This window comes from Canis lupus, chromosome 20 (genome assembly GCF_011100685.1).
Source record: "Canis lupus familiaris isolate Mischka breed German Shepherd chromosome 20, alternate assembly UU_Cfam_GSD_1.0, whole genome shotgun sequence".
Classification (NCBI taxonomy): Eukaryota; Metazoa; Chordata; class Mammalia; order Carnivora; family Canidae; genus Canis; species Canis lupus.
The window spans coordinates 47,455,371-47,468,402 of record NC_049241.1 but is presented as its reverse complement, the minus strand read 5'-3'; positions in this window follow the sequence as shown (position 1 = coordinate 47,468,402).

The window sequence follows — 13,032 nt, the reverse complement described above, 5'->3', positions numbered from 1 at the left end:
AGTTCTGGAGATTTAATCCACAGTAAAGGGGATCCCTGGGTGGCTCAGCGGTTTGGCGCCTGCCTTTGGGCGGGCCGCGATCCTGGAGTCCCGGGATCAAGTCCCGCGTTGGGCTCCCGGCATGAAGCCTGCTTCTCCCTCCTCCCGTGTGTCTGCCTCCCTCCCTCTCTCTCTCTCTCTCTCTCTCTCTCTCTCTATGTCTATCATAAATAAATAAATCTTAAAAAAAGACTCTGTCTAATCCCAGCATACTGATTATAGTCAACAATACTATATCATACACTTGAAAGTTGCTACAAGGCTAGATCTTAAACGTTTTTGTTTTTTTTTTTTTCATGAGAGACACAGAGAGAGAGAGGCAGAGACACAGGCAGAGGGAGAAGCAGGCTCCCCGCAGCGAGCCCAAGGCGGGACTCCATCCTAGATCCTGGGATCAGGCCCTGAGCTGAAGGCAGAAACTCAAATGCTGAGCCACCCAGGTGTCCCTAGATCTGAAACGTTCTTACCACCAAAAAAGAAATTATAATTCCATGATGTGGTAAAAGTGTTAGCTCATACAATGGTGGTAATCATATTACAATATGCAATATTGTATCAAATCAACACATTGTATATCTTAAACTTACAAAATGTTATATGTCAATCACATCTCAATAAAAAACACATACGTAAAATAAAATTTTAAATGGTCAAGTATGAATCACCAAAGGTTATCTCAATGTACCACCAGTATAAGTTCCGCAAAATCTTTCCATACCATGACCAGTAAGTATCCTGGTCTATATGCCTTTTTGCGCACATGTACAAAAATGTATCTCTAGGGGCAGAATTGCTAAGTCAAATGTATGAGCATTTTAATCCTCCTTATGTTTGCTCATTTGCTGCATTAAAATAATTTGTCAAGCCCCTACCAAATGTCAAAGACTGTTTTAGATACTGGAAATAGTGTGATTTACAAAGCCCCCAGAACTTACATTCTGGTGGAGAGACTGTCAATAAATAAATGACACTACAATATGATTTGGGGTAGTGCTGCGTGCAATGGAGAGGAAAAAGTATTCTGAGAGGTTAAAGAATGATGCAGGGGGACACATGGGTGGCTCAGTGGTTGAGCATAGGCCTTCGGCTCAGGGTGTGATGCCAGGGTTCTGGGATCCTGGGGTCCTAGGATTGAGTCCCACATTGGGCTCCCCACAGGGAGCCTGCTTCTCCCTCTGCCTATGTCTCTGCCTCTCTGTGTCTTTCATGAATAAATAAATAAAATATTTTTAAAATAATAAATAATGATGCAGGAAAGCTGCTTTTTATTGTGGTAAAGTACACATAGCATAAAATGGACTGCTTTAACCATTTTAAAGTGTACAATTCAGTGGCATTAAGTACATTCAAAATATTGTGCAACCATCACCTAGTTCCAGAACATTTCCATCTCCCCAGGAGGAAACTTTATGCCCAGATGGCTGTGGTCAGGGAGGTGATATTTGAACAAAGATCTATCTAAAGGAAGAGCAAGTGGGAATGATATGAAGACCCAGTGGTCTTGGCATGCTACTTGCACCCCCTACCTACATACCTCTGTACTATTTTTTTGTTATTTTTCTTTAATGTCATTCTTTTCTTTTATTATTTAAAAGCATACTGCTACCCATATGATGGAATATTATTTGGCAATTTAAAAAAGAATAAAGAAGCTTGAAAACATCATGCTTTTAAAAGGGATACCACCCTGTGGTTTGAGACCTACAGAGAAGCAAGGACCACAAGCAGAAATGTTGAGGAAAGAGATTTTAGCTTAACCTCAAAGAGAATCTTTTGGCACTATTAACTACCTCCACTGGAACCATTCAGCTCTGAATTTCAACATCTCCCTCCACATTGACTCTGAAGCTTTTAAGCAGAGCTCATCCATAACAATCCACAAAAGAGGCTGTATAAATCACTGGCATGCGTATGGGGAATTCTTCTGCATTAGCAGTCAAAGCAGTGCAAACTCCACCACCCCTGTGGGGACGTGTTAAAACTCTAACAAATTAGCACAAAGTTTTATGAACTAGTAGTAAAACTCCTGATAGTAGATTGATGGGATAAACTGTTACAACCTTTGGAAAGCACTAGCTTTGTCAAAAGCTATAAAAATGTTCTCTACTTTTGATCCAGTAATTCCACTTTGGAAAAGTTATCACAAAGAAATAATTCAAAAAAAGAAGACAATTTTAAGTGGTTATTTCACTCTTATCTACAATTTTAAAAAGCAACAAAAAGGTAAAGCAAATCATTATTTATGCACTCCGTGGAATATTAAGCAGCCATTAACGTGGTAATCATAAAGAATATGTGACAGTAGAGGGGAGAGTGAGCACAGAATGTTAGGAGTAAGCTAGAGGAAATGATTTGTTCCATGCATCCAACTAAACTCAAAAAAATATGCATATGGGCCAAGAGTAGATAGAAACCAAACTGCAAAATTCTCCAAACAATGGACATTAAGGATGGCACATGATGTGATGAGCCCTGGGTATTATATGCAACTGACGAATTACTGAAAACTACATCTGAATCTAATATGTTGGCAAATTGAATTTAAATTAAAAAATAGGGCGGGGGGTGGGAGTGAATGGGTGACGGGCACTGGGGGTTATTCTGTATGTTAGTAAATTGAACACCAATAAAAAATAAATTAAAAAAATAAAAAAAAAATTTAAAAAATAATAATAAATTAAAAAATAAAAATAAAAACTAAAACTAAATTTTCCATATATAGCATGATTTTTACACATGGTATTTCCTCTGCCTGAAATGTTCTCACACGCACAGACACACACAGTTGCACACATTAATATACACATGTATAGGCTCATATACATGCCCACACGACACACACACACACACGTACATATTCACACAGATACACACAAGTATACATGCATAAGTTATATACATGCATAAGTATGCATACACGAACACTTAAGTATGCATCCGTATGCATACATAGACGTGCCCACCCAACACACGTGCACATACATATATACAACATAAGTACACATTCACATACACACTTATACATTCATGTGCATAGTACTAGAAGCTAAACTGTGTCCTCCCAAGATTCATATGTGAAAATCCTAACCCTGAGTACCTCAACATGCTACTGTATTTGGAGAAAGTATTTAAAGAGGTAATTATTTTTTTTAATATTTTTATTTATTTATTCATAGAGACACAGAGAGAGAGAGAGGCAGAGAGAGAAGCAGGCTCCATGCAGAGAGCCCGACATGGGACTTGATCCAGGGTCTCCAGGATCACACCCTGGGCTGCAGGCAGTGCCAAACCGCTGCACACCAGGGCTGCCCATTTAAAGAGGTAATTAAAATGTACCCAGGTGGTTCAGTCAGTTAAACATCTGCCTTCCGCCCAGGTCATGATCTCAGGGGCCCAGGATCAAGCCCTGCGTCAAGCTTCCTGCTCAGCATGGGAGTCTGCTTCTCCCTCACCCTCTGCCCCTGTTCATGTGCATGCTCTCATTCATTTCTCTCTCTTTCTTTCTCTCCCTTTCTCAAATAAATAAAAAGTCTTTTTTAAAAATTAAAGTAAAAAATAAAAGCGGTAATTAAGGTAAACTGAAGTCATATGAATAGGCCAATATATGAATAATCCAATATGGCTGGTGTCCTTATAATAAGAGATTAAGACATGCACAGTTATAGAGGAAGAAGCATGTGAGGACACAGGGAGAAGATAGCCAGCTGCAAGTGCAGGAGTAGGAGCCTTAGAAGAAACCAGCCCTCTGACTCCTTGATCTCACATTTCCAGCCTCCAGAACTGTGAGAAAATAAATTTGTTGTTTAAGCCATCCAGTCTGCAGTACTTTTTATGGCAGCCTTAGGAAGCTAATACACACATTCACTTGTGCCCACACAATACACATACACACGTGTGTGCACATTCACATACACCCATGTGTAGTCATGTACACATATGCCCACACAGCACACACACACACGTACTCACATATACACAAACACATATGCCCACACAATACACATACACAAACAATCCCTTGTCCTTCAAGACTTGACTCACATCACCATGTTTGCAAAGCATTCCTTGGCCCTTTCAGGTATATGAGTTACTCCTTCCTCTAATATCTAATACTTTAGAGACCTCCATTCATTCATTCATTCTTTCATCCCACAAATATCAATTGAGCACTGCCATTCCACAAGAGCTGAGAATACAGCAGTAATCAGACCCAATCTCTTCTCTTTGGCACTTTATAATGCTTATCTCATTGTACTGGAGTTATTTGTTTATATGCCCTCCTCTTCCTCAGGCTATAAGCTCACAAAATATCTACCAAATGAGGGGATCCCTGAGTGGCTCAGCGGTTTAGCGCATGCCTTTGGCCCGGGGCGCAATCCTGGAGTCCCAGGATCGAGTCCCACGTCAGGCTCCTGGCATGGAGCCTGCTTCTCCCTCTGCCTGTGTCTCTGCCTCTCTCTCTCTTTCCAGCATGAATAAATAAATATAATCTAAATATATATATACCAAATGATATCTGTATCAGAAGATTGGGGGCTTGATGGATTTCTATTGACATCATCAATAGTTGGATGGATGGATACATTTGCCAAAATAAGTGTGTCTGTGAATGTTTACTTTCATGTGTATGTATGTATATGTGTGTACATGTATTGAGTGGGCACGTTTATGTATCCATATGAATGTGTACTTATGTGTTTTGTGTATGTATACACAAAGAGAACAACAGAGTAGGCTGTCAAAAGAGGTCATCATTAGAAATGATCTAGCAGAGGTCGGCGACCAAGGAAGATGGAAGATTCCGGACTGCAACAGCATGCAGGGCTGGGCAGTTCTGAGCCGGATGAGCTCAGAGTGTACTGAATACCCACTTCAGACAAAGGATCAAGACTAGGGAGGTAGGAGGATGCACAGAAAGTCCTGAGAAACAAACAGCAATAATTATCAACTCTTTCACAGATAAAGAAACTGAGATTCAAGAGGTGACACAACTTGGCTTTCATTTTTGCAGCAAGTAAGGAATAAGGGTGACAGTCCAACTGTTGTTTGTTTGCAAAGCCAGAGCTTTTCCTGTTCAGCCCACTGTTGTCAGTGGAAAAACCTAAAGGTGCCTGATTAAAGCAATAAATCTTTAAAGGTCTGTGTCCGTGGTGCTGAAATGGCCCAGCACCCCCACACACACACATATCTCACCAAGGGCATCTCTAGAAGCCCAGAGGTACAAAGGTACAGAGTCAGAAGCACATGTAATCGGCCAGCTGTGCAAAGTAAGGTGTGCCTGCCACCTGCAGGAGAGCCAGGAAACAGCCTTGCTCAGAGATCTTTACAACCATGACTTCTACTGATAAGCACCATATTGACCAACAGCAACAACCAAGATTAAGAAGCACATTCTGAAACTTTCTACTTTGCCGTAGTCAGTCAGACTGATGAGAATAGGCTTTCTCTTCCCTTTTATCCCCAGCTATACTTTATTCCTTCTTGGCTAGATCTGATTAAGGGCTATGACTTTGAGAATGCAATACTGTCAATTGAGCTCTGGGAGAACATGTTAGGTGCTGGAAACACGAGCAAGCCTGCTGAGCTCTAGAAACCACCAAGAAGCTACAATGCAATGACCACAGGCACTTTTATTGAGGGCTGACTGTATTCAATAGCTGTCCTATGCACTTTACATACATTGTGCCTTATATAAAGTCTCACATTCTGCCTGCAGGATGAGTAATAGTACCATCCTTGTATCTCAGGTGAGGAAAGGAAGGCTCAGGTGTATTTAATTACTTCCCAAAGATTTTGCATCCACCAAGTGGCAGAGCTAAAGCTTGTCTGAGTTTAACCACTACACTTTTCTGTCTCCCAGCATTCCCAGAGACCAGCAGGGGGTGCCTAGTAGCATTGAAATAGACCCAACACATGGAGCTCTACCATTCCAACTGAGTGACTGAATCAAGCTCTCACAGAGAATATTTATTGAGTACCTATGATGCAGATTCTCAGGTCTTTAGAGCATTTTACTTATGATGCTCATTCAAACACTGGATGTCAAGTTTAGGGATCCTTTCCAAGAAAAAAAAACTCAATTCAAAATACCTTAAGTTATACTGTAGAGCAGTGAAAAGAGGTAAAGAACTGTTATACACAGCAACTGTAATGACTCTCACAAATACGATGTTAAGAAAAAAGACAACAGGAAAAAAGTATACATGACTGTGTTTAAATAATGTTCAAGAAAAGGCACACTAATCTAAGGTGTTAGAAATCAGGGAAGAGGGATGCCTGGGTGGCTCAGTGGTTCAGCGCCACCTTCAGCCCAGGGCGTGATCCTGGAGTCCTGGGATCGAGTCCCACATCAGGCTCCCTGCATGGAGCCTGCTTCTCCCTCTGCCTGTGTCTCTGCCTCTCTCTCTGCCCCTCTCTCTCTCTCTCTCTGTCTCTCATGAATAAATAAATAAAATCTTAAAAAAGAAAAAAATCAGAAAAGAAGTTATCTTTGAGGAGAAGACCTGAATGAGAACGTGGAGTCATAAAGGGGCTCTGGGGTACTGGAGATGATGGATGGATAGATGATAGATAAAGATGATGATGATGATGATAGATAGATAGATAGATAGATAGATAGATAGATAGATAATGGATGAAATACAGTTTTATATATAGTATCTTATAAATACGTGTATATAAAACATATATATGAATACCTATATAGTTTCTTAAAAATTTAAACTTTGCATATACAACCCAGCAGTCATACTCTCAGAGATATGAAACCATATGTTCACACAAAAACTTGCACATGAATGCTCAAAACGGCTTTATCTGTAATAGCCAAATTGGAATTAATCTTCGGTGAATAACTGGAAAACAAATTACAGTTCATATACACCATGGATACTACTTAGTTATAAAAAGACAAGAACTAATTTTTTTAAGATTGATTTATTTATTTATTTATTTATTTATGATAGACACAGAGAGAGAGAGAGAGAGAGAGAGAGGCAGAGACACAGGAGGAGGGAGAAACAGGCTTCATGCCGGGAGCCCGACATAGGACTCGATCCCAGGACTCCAGGATCGCACCCTGGGCCAAAGGTAGGCACTATACCGCTGAGCCACCCAGGGATCCCCAAGACAAGAACTACTGATACAACAACTTGGTTGAATCTCAATAATATTATGCTAAATGTAAAAAGCCAACCTTTATCAAAACCTATATTCTGTGTGATTCAATTAATATAACATGGTGAATGTGACAGAGCAATAGTGTGAAATCATATGTATACAAAGTATTCATTTTAACAAAGACTAGAAACATTCATCAAAAGAAAATTGATGGCACTATATACTCGAGGAGAAATAAAGAGCTGTAAAAAATTTCTTCTCCCTTCCCTTCTATTCCCTAGGAAATATCAGAAAGGGAGACAGAACATAAAGACTCCTAACTCTGGGAAACGAACTAGGGGTGGTGGAAGGGGAGGAGGGCGGGGGGTGGGGGTGAATGCGTGACGGGCACTGAGGGGGGCACTTGACGGGATGAGCACTGGGTGTTATTCTGTATGTTGGCAAATTGAACACCAATAAAAAATAAATTTATTATTTAAAAAAGAGCTGTAAAAAATTAAGGATATGAATATAATACCACCAAAATAAATTAAATAAGGGAAAGAAGATGAGCACTGGGTGTTGTATACAACTGATGAATTACTAAATTCTATCTCTGGAACTAATGAAAAATGCCAAAAAAAATAAATTAAGTAAGAAATGCAAGACACAGAACACTATTATAGTATGGTATTTTATGTATACAAAGAGGGGAGAATAAGTGTGCTTGTGTTTGTGTGTGTGTGTAAAGAGACTCTGGAAGGTTACATAAGAAATAATTAATAGGGGCAATCCACTGAGGGGGCTTGTTCAGAACCGGAGGCATGGGGACCTAGACTGGGGGACAGCATTTCATTACTGCACTGCATTACTATTTTCTTAACCAAGAGTGAATATTAACACATTTAAAAGTTAAAATTTTTAAAGACAACAGAAAGCCAATGGAGGAGAAGGTAAAAATAAAAGGATCCCAGGATATAGGGGAGCAGAAAATGGGGTTATAAGGTGAGCACCCCAACAAAGGCTCACCAACATTAGCGGCAAGAGTAGAACAGAAATTCCCTAATCTCCATGCAAAGTGCATTTGGTAGGGTTAATAAAGACTGAACCCTTTGTGTGGCTGACAGGAAGGTATTTTTAACAAGGATGTGGTTTGAAGTCCCAGTGTCAAGCACAGCACCTGACCTGTGGCAGGGGACCAGGAAGTGTTTGATAAATTCATTCTTTTGACTTTATTGACTTTTCTGACTTTCTAGGAGCTTTCCTCAATGAACCCAACTGCATAAATTCTCTCCCTCATGGAATTCTCATCATGATGGAATGAATGAAAGGACATTGATTCAGGCATATGAGTGGAGGTTTGGAGGAGTTCCTGCCCAGCAACTACCATGAGGCTCAGTCTGGGCTGGGAAAAGATTTGGGGGGAGTGTTCTGTGAGAGCTAATCCCTGGTGACTTTTCCGTCTCCTCACTCCTCCGTCATCTCAGAGTGCACATACCCTAGAGAATAGGCCACAAGTGGCAAGACTAGAAACAAAACAACTAGCATTTTCTTTCTTAACAAGGAGCCTTGAGGATAGAGTCCCCAAGAGCCTCCGAACTGTAAATATCCTACTGTGTCCCTGGCCCCCCGCTCATCTGCCCCAGGCTGGGGCGAACACATCATTCCCCCCTACAGACATCAGACTCTCCCCAGCCATCACCGTTTGAGTGGTCTCCCTTTGTCCTTCCTGAGGGCTTACCACTGACCTCAAGATCCCCTGGAAGTCAGTAGAGAAGGAGGTTCGCCAGGACCATCCTGTTGGTGATACCATCCTGGTAAGTCAGCAAGGGATGGGGAAGCAGAGCGAGCTGAATGGGACTGGGAAAGAGGAAACCCTTTCCTTTCTGGATGTACAAAGAGAGAAGTATCTTAGACCAGTATTACAACCTCTGAGTGTATAGAGGGCATAGAGGCCACACCCTCAGTAGTAGATCATGAGAAGAAAGAACAGTCAGACTCTATAGTGGAAAGACACCAGCACAAATGGAAGCAATTGAAAAACAGATCTTTCCACTATGGGTGGTGGTTCTCTAGATGTGGTCCCCCTGCTAGCAGCAGCAGCATTCCTGGAAACTTTGTAGAAGTGCTGATTCTCAAGCCCCACCACAGACATTCTGGGGCATAGCACCAGCCCTCTAGGAGACACTGATGCAACTCAAGGTTGAGAACCATTACTTTAGTGCAACCAAGGACTCCATGAAAACAACCAAGTGCAAATATGTTGCCAGGAGGGGACTCTCAAAGCATATGCAGCCAGAGGAACCTGAGCATCACCTTACAAAGCTTCAAATAGAACTCTGAAAAATCATGGAAAGTAGTAGAAGGTTTGGCTAGAGATCTCTTGAGGTTACCAAGGAGATTATACTGCTGCCCTTCCTAAAAATCCCCTTTCGACACCTCCTCTACCTCCAGGGATCCTGCTCCTCATGGCAGATATTTGCATCCCTCCCCTTGTTCTCACAAGAGCTCAGAGTCACCAATAGCCTTTCCTATACACACCTATCTACCTACTGTGTCCTCTCAAATGCATCCTGATCCCACTTCAGCTAACCTTAAATCTTTCTGGAGACCAGCATTCCTTGGAAGGCAGAATGATGATAATTTTAGATGCTCGTGACTGAATAGTTTTCCCTAGGAAGTGTTGACAGCACAGTTTAGCTTTGAGATGCCTCTCCTCATGAAGCATACTCAGAGAAGCAATGGCGTGTGAGAGAATAAAAATAAATCTGTCCAGATGGGAAATGGAGCAGTTGCAAGCTGACGCCCCTCACTCTCAGCCTGGCTCCTCATTGTCAGATGCGGCCAACACAATCTCCCTCTTGTGGATATTGAGAGACCTGTAGCTCCTAAGAAGGCTCAACACTTGGGACGCTTGGGTGGTACAGTCAGTTAAGTGCCCAATTCTCGGTTTTGGATCAGGTCGTGATCTCATGGGTCTTGAGATCAAGTCCTGTGTCAGGCTCTGTGCTCAATGCAGAATCTGCTTGAGTAACTCTCTCTCCCTCTCCCTCTGCTCTGCCCCCTAGTTCGCTCTCTTTATGAAATAAATAAATAAATCTTAAAAAACATAGAAGAAGGAAAAAGGCTCAACACTACAGATATGGTCACTAAACCCCTCTGTTGTGTTCTTGTTGGAAATTACCTTTAAGTCATGGGAACTTAACCAGGTAAACAATGAATTAAAGAAGATCCTCTCATTGCTGAAAAGATTCATTATAGAAGTTTTATAAAAACTTGGTGAGTCATGCCATGTGGGGCTTTTTCTATATCATCCACATATCATAAAAGAAATATGTGTAAATCTGGGAAACGAACTAGGGGTGGTGGAAAGGGAGGAGGGCGGGGGGTGGGGGTGAGTGGGTGACGGGCACTGAGGGGGACACTTGACGGGATGAGCACTGGGTGTTATTCTGTATGTTGGTAAATTGAACACCAATAAAAAATTATTTTATTAAAAAAAAAAGAAATATGTGGCACTTAACACACTCTATAAATAAGTGAAAGGGGAAATCACTATGCACTCCAGGAGTTGGAGACTTAATGGCAAATACAACCAGGCTTTGGTGGCCAGGTGTGGATCAGATAAACATATGCTTTCTTTGGGATTTTGACATGAAACTGCTCCTAAGTCCCAAAGTGCTGAAGCCAAAGGAGAGGAGCTCAAAAGTCGCCTCTGACTCTGAAGATTAAAATGGCCTAGGATGAACTCCAAAATGCTTTCTAAATCCATGGGGAAATAAAACTGGGGTCATACCCATTAGCAGTGTTAAATGGGTCAATGAGAATATTAATACAACATGCCTATGTGGGCATTTCTTTAAATGTTGCTCTCACACTGGTCACTGTTTTAATATCAGTTCCTATCAGGGTCTTCTTTTATAAACTCACTTTTCTTGTCATCATATTACCTACAGGAATAAGCACATAGTGCTTTGCTTCCCATCAAATAGGCATTACTTTGAACAATCCAGGCTGTGTCTGAGAGCTTTATTTTGAAAACCTCTTAAACAGCTGTTTGACACATTATAACAATATGTATTTTATGATGTAAAATACACTGTTATGTACAGTGCAAAACTGTTCCAGTTACTAGTGATAGCCTCTCTAGAACATGAGAAAATATAACACTTTTGTCCTCGAAAGCTACTGCTAATGGCCAAATATACTTCCAAAATACCATTAGCTTTAAAACTTCAGATATTATTCTCTTTTTTAAAAAAGATTTTATTTATTCATCATGAGAGACACAGAGAGAGGGAGAGCGGGGCAGAGACACAGGCAGAGGGAGAAGCAGGATTCATGCAGGGAGCCAGACATGGAACTCGATCCTGGGTCCCCAGGATCACACCCTGGGCCACCTGGGCTGCCCAGATATTACTCTTTATCATGAAAGTTCTCTTTAAAATCTCCACTTAGAAAAATCAGAGAGGATGACAAAATACTAGAGTCTCCCAACTCTGGGAAATAAACAAGAGGTAGTGGAAGGGGAAGCTGGTGGGAGATGGGGTGACTCGTGACAGGCACTGAGGAGGGCACTTGACGGGATGAGCACTGGGTGTCATGCTGTATGTTGGCAAATCGAACCCCAATAAAAAAATACATACAAAAAAATAAAACAAAATCTCCACTTAACCAGTTTTCTGTGTTCATCCATGGTTTTCTTTTCCTCCTGAGCATATGTTGGTTGCTGATGCAGAGAAAGCATTTGACAAAATACAGCATCCATTCCTGATCAAAACTCTTCAGAGTGTAGGGATAGAGGGAACATTCCTCGACATCTTAAAAGCCATCTATGAAAAGCCCACAGCAAATATCATTCTCAATGGGGAAGCACTGGGAGCCTTTCCCCTAAGATCAGGAACAAGACAGGGATGTCCACTCTCACCCCTGCTGTTCAACATAGCACTGGAAGTCCTAGCCTCAGCAATCAGACAACAAAAAGACATTAAAGGCATTCAAATTGGCAAAGAAGAAGTCAAACTCTCCCTCTTCGCCGATGACATGATACTCTACATAGAAAACCCAAAAGTCTCCACCCCAAGATTGCTAGAACTCATACAGCAATTCGGTAGCGTGGCAGGATACAAAATCAATGCCCAGAAGTCAGTGGCATTTCTATACACTAACAATGAGACTGAAGAAAGAGAAATTAAGGAGTCAATCCCATTTACAATTGCACCCAAAAGCATAAGATACCTAGGAATAAACCTAACCAAAGATGTAAAGGATCTATACCCTCAAAACTATAGAACACTTCTGAAAGAAATTGAGGAAGACACAAAGAGATGGAAAAATATTCCATGCTCATGGATTGGCAGAATTAATATTGTGAAAATGTCAATGTTACCCAGGGCAATATACACATTTAATGCAATCCCTATCAAAATACCATGGACTTTCTTCAGAGAGTTAGAACAAATTATTTTAAGATTTGTGTGGAATCAGAAAAGACCCCGAATAGCCAGGGGAATTTTAAAAAAGAAAACCATATCTGGGGGCATCACAATGCCAGATTTCAGGTTGTACTACAAAGCTGTGGTCATCAAGACAGTGTAGTACTGGCACAAAAACAGACACATAGATCAGTGGAACAGAATAGAGAATCCAGAAGTGGACCCTGAACTTTATGGGCAACTAATATTCGATAAAGGAGGAAAGACTATCCATTGGAAGAAAGACAGTCTCTTCAATAAATGGTGCTGGGAACATTGGACATCCACATGCAGAAGAATGAAACTAGACCACTCTCTTTCACCATACACAAAGAGAAACTCAAAATGGATGAAAGATCTAAATGTGAGACAAGATTCCATCAAAATCCTAGAGAAGAACACAGGCAACACCCTTTTTGAA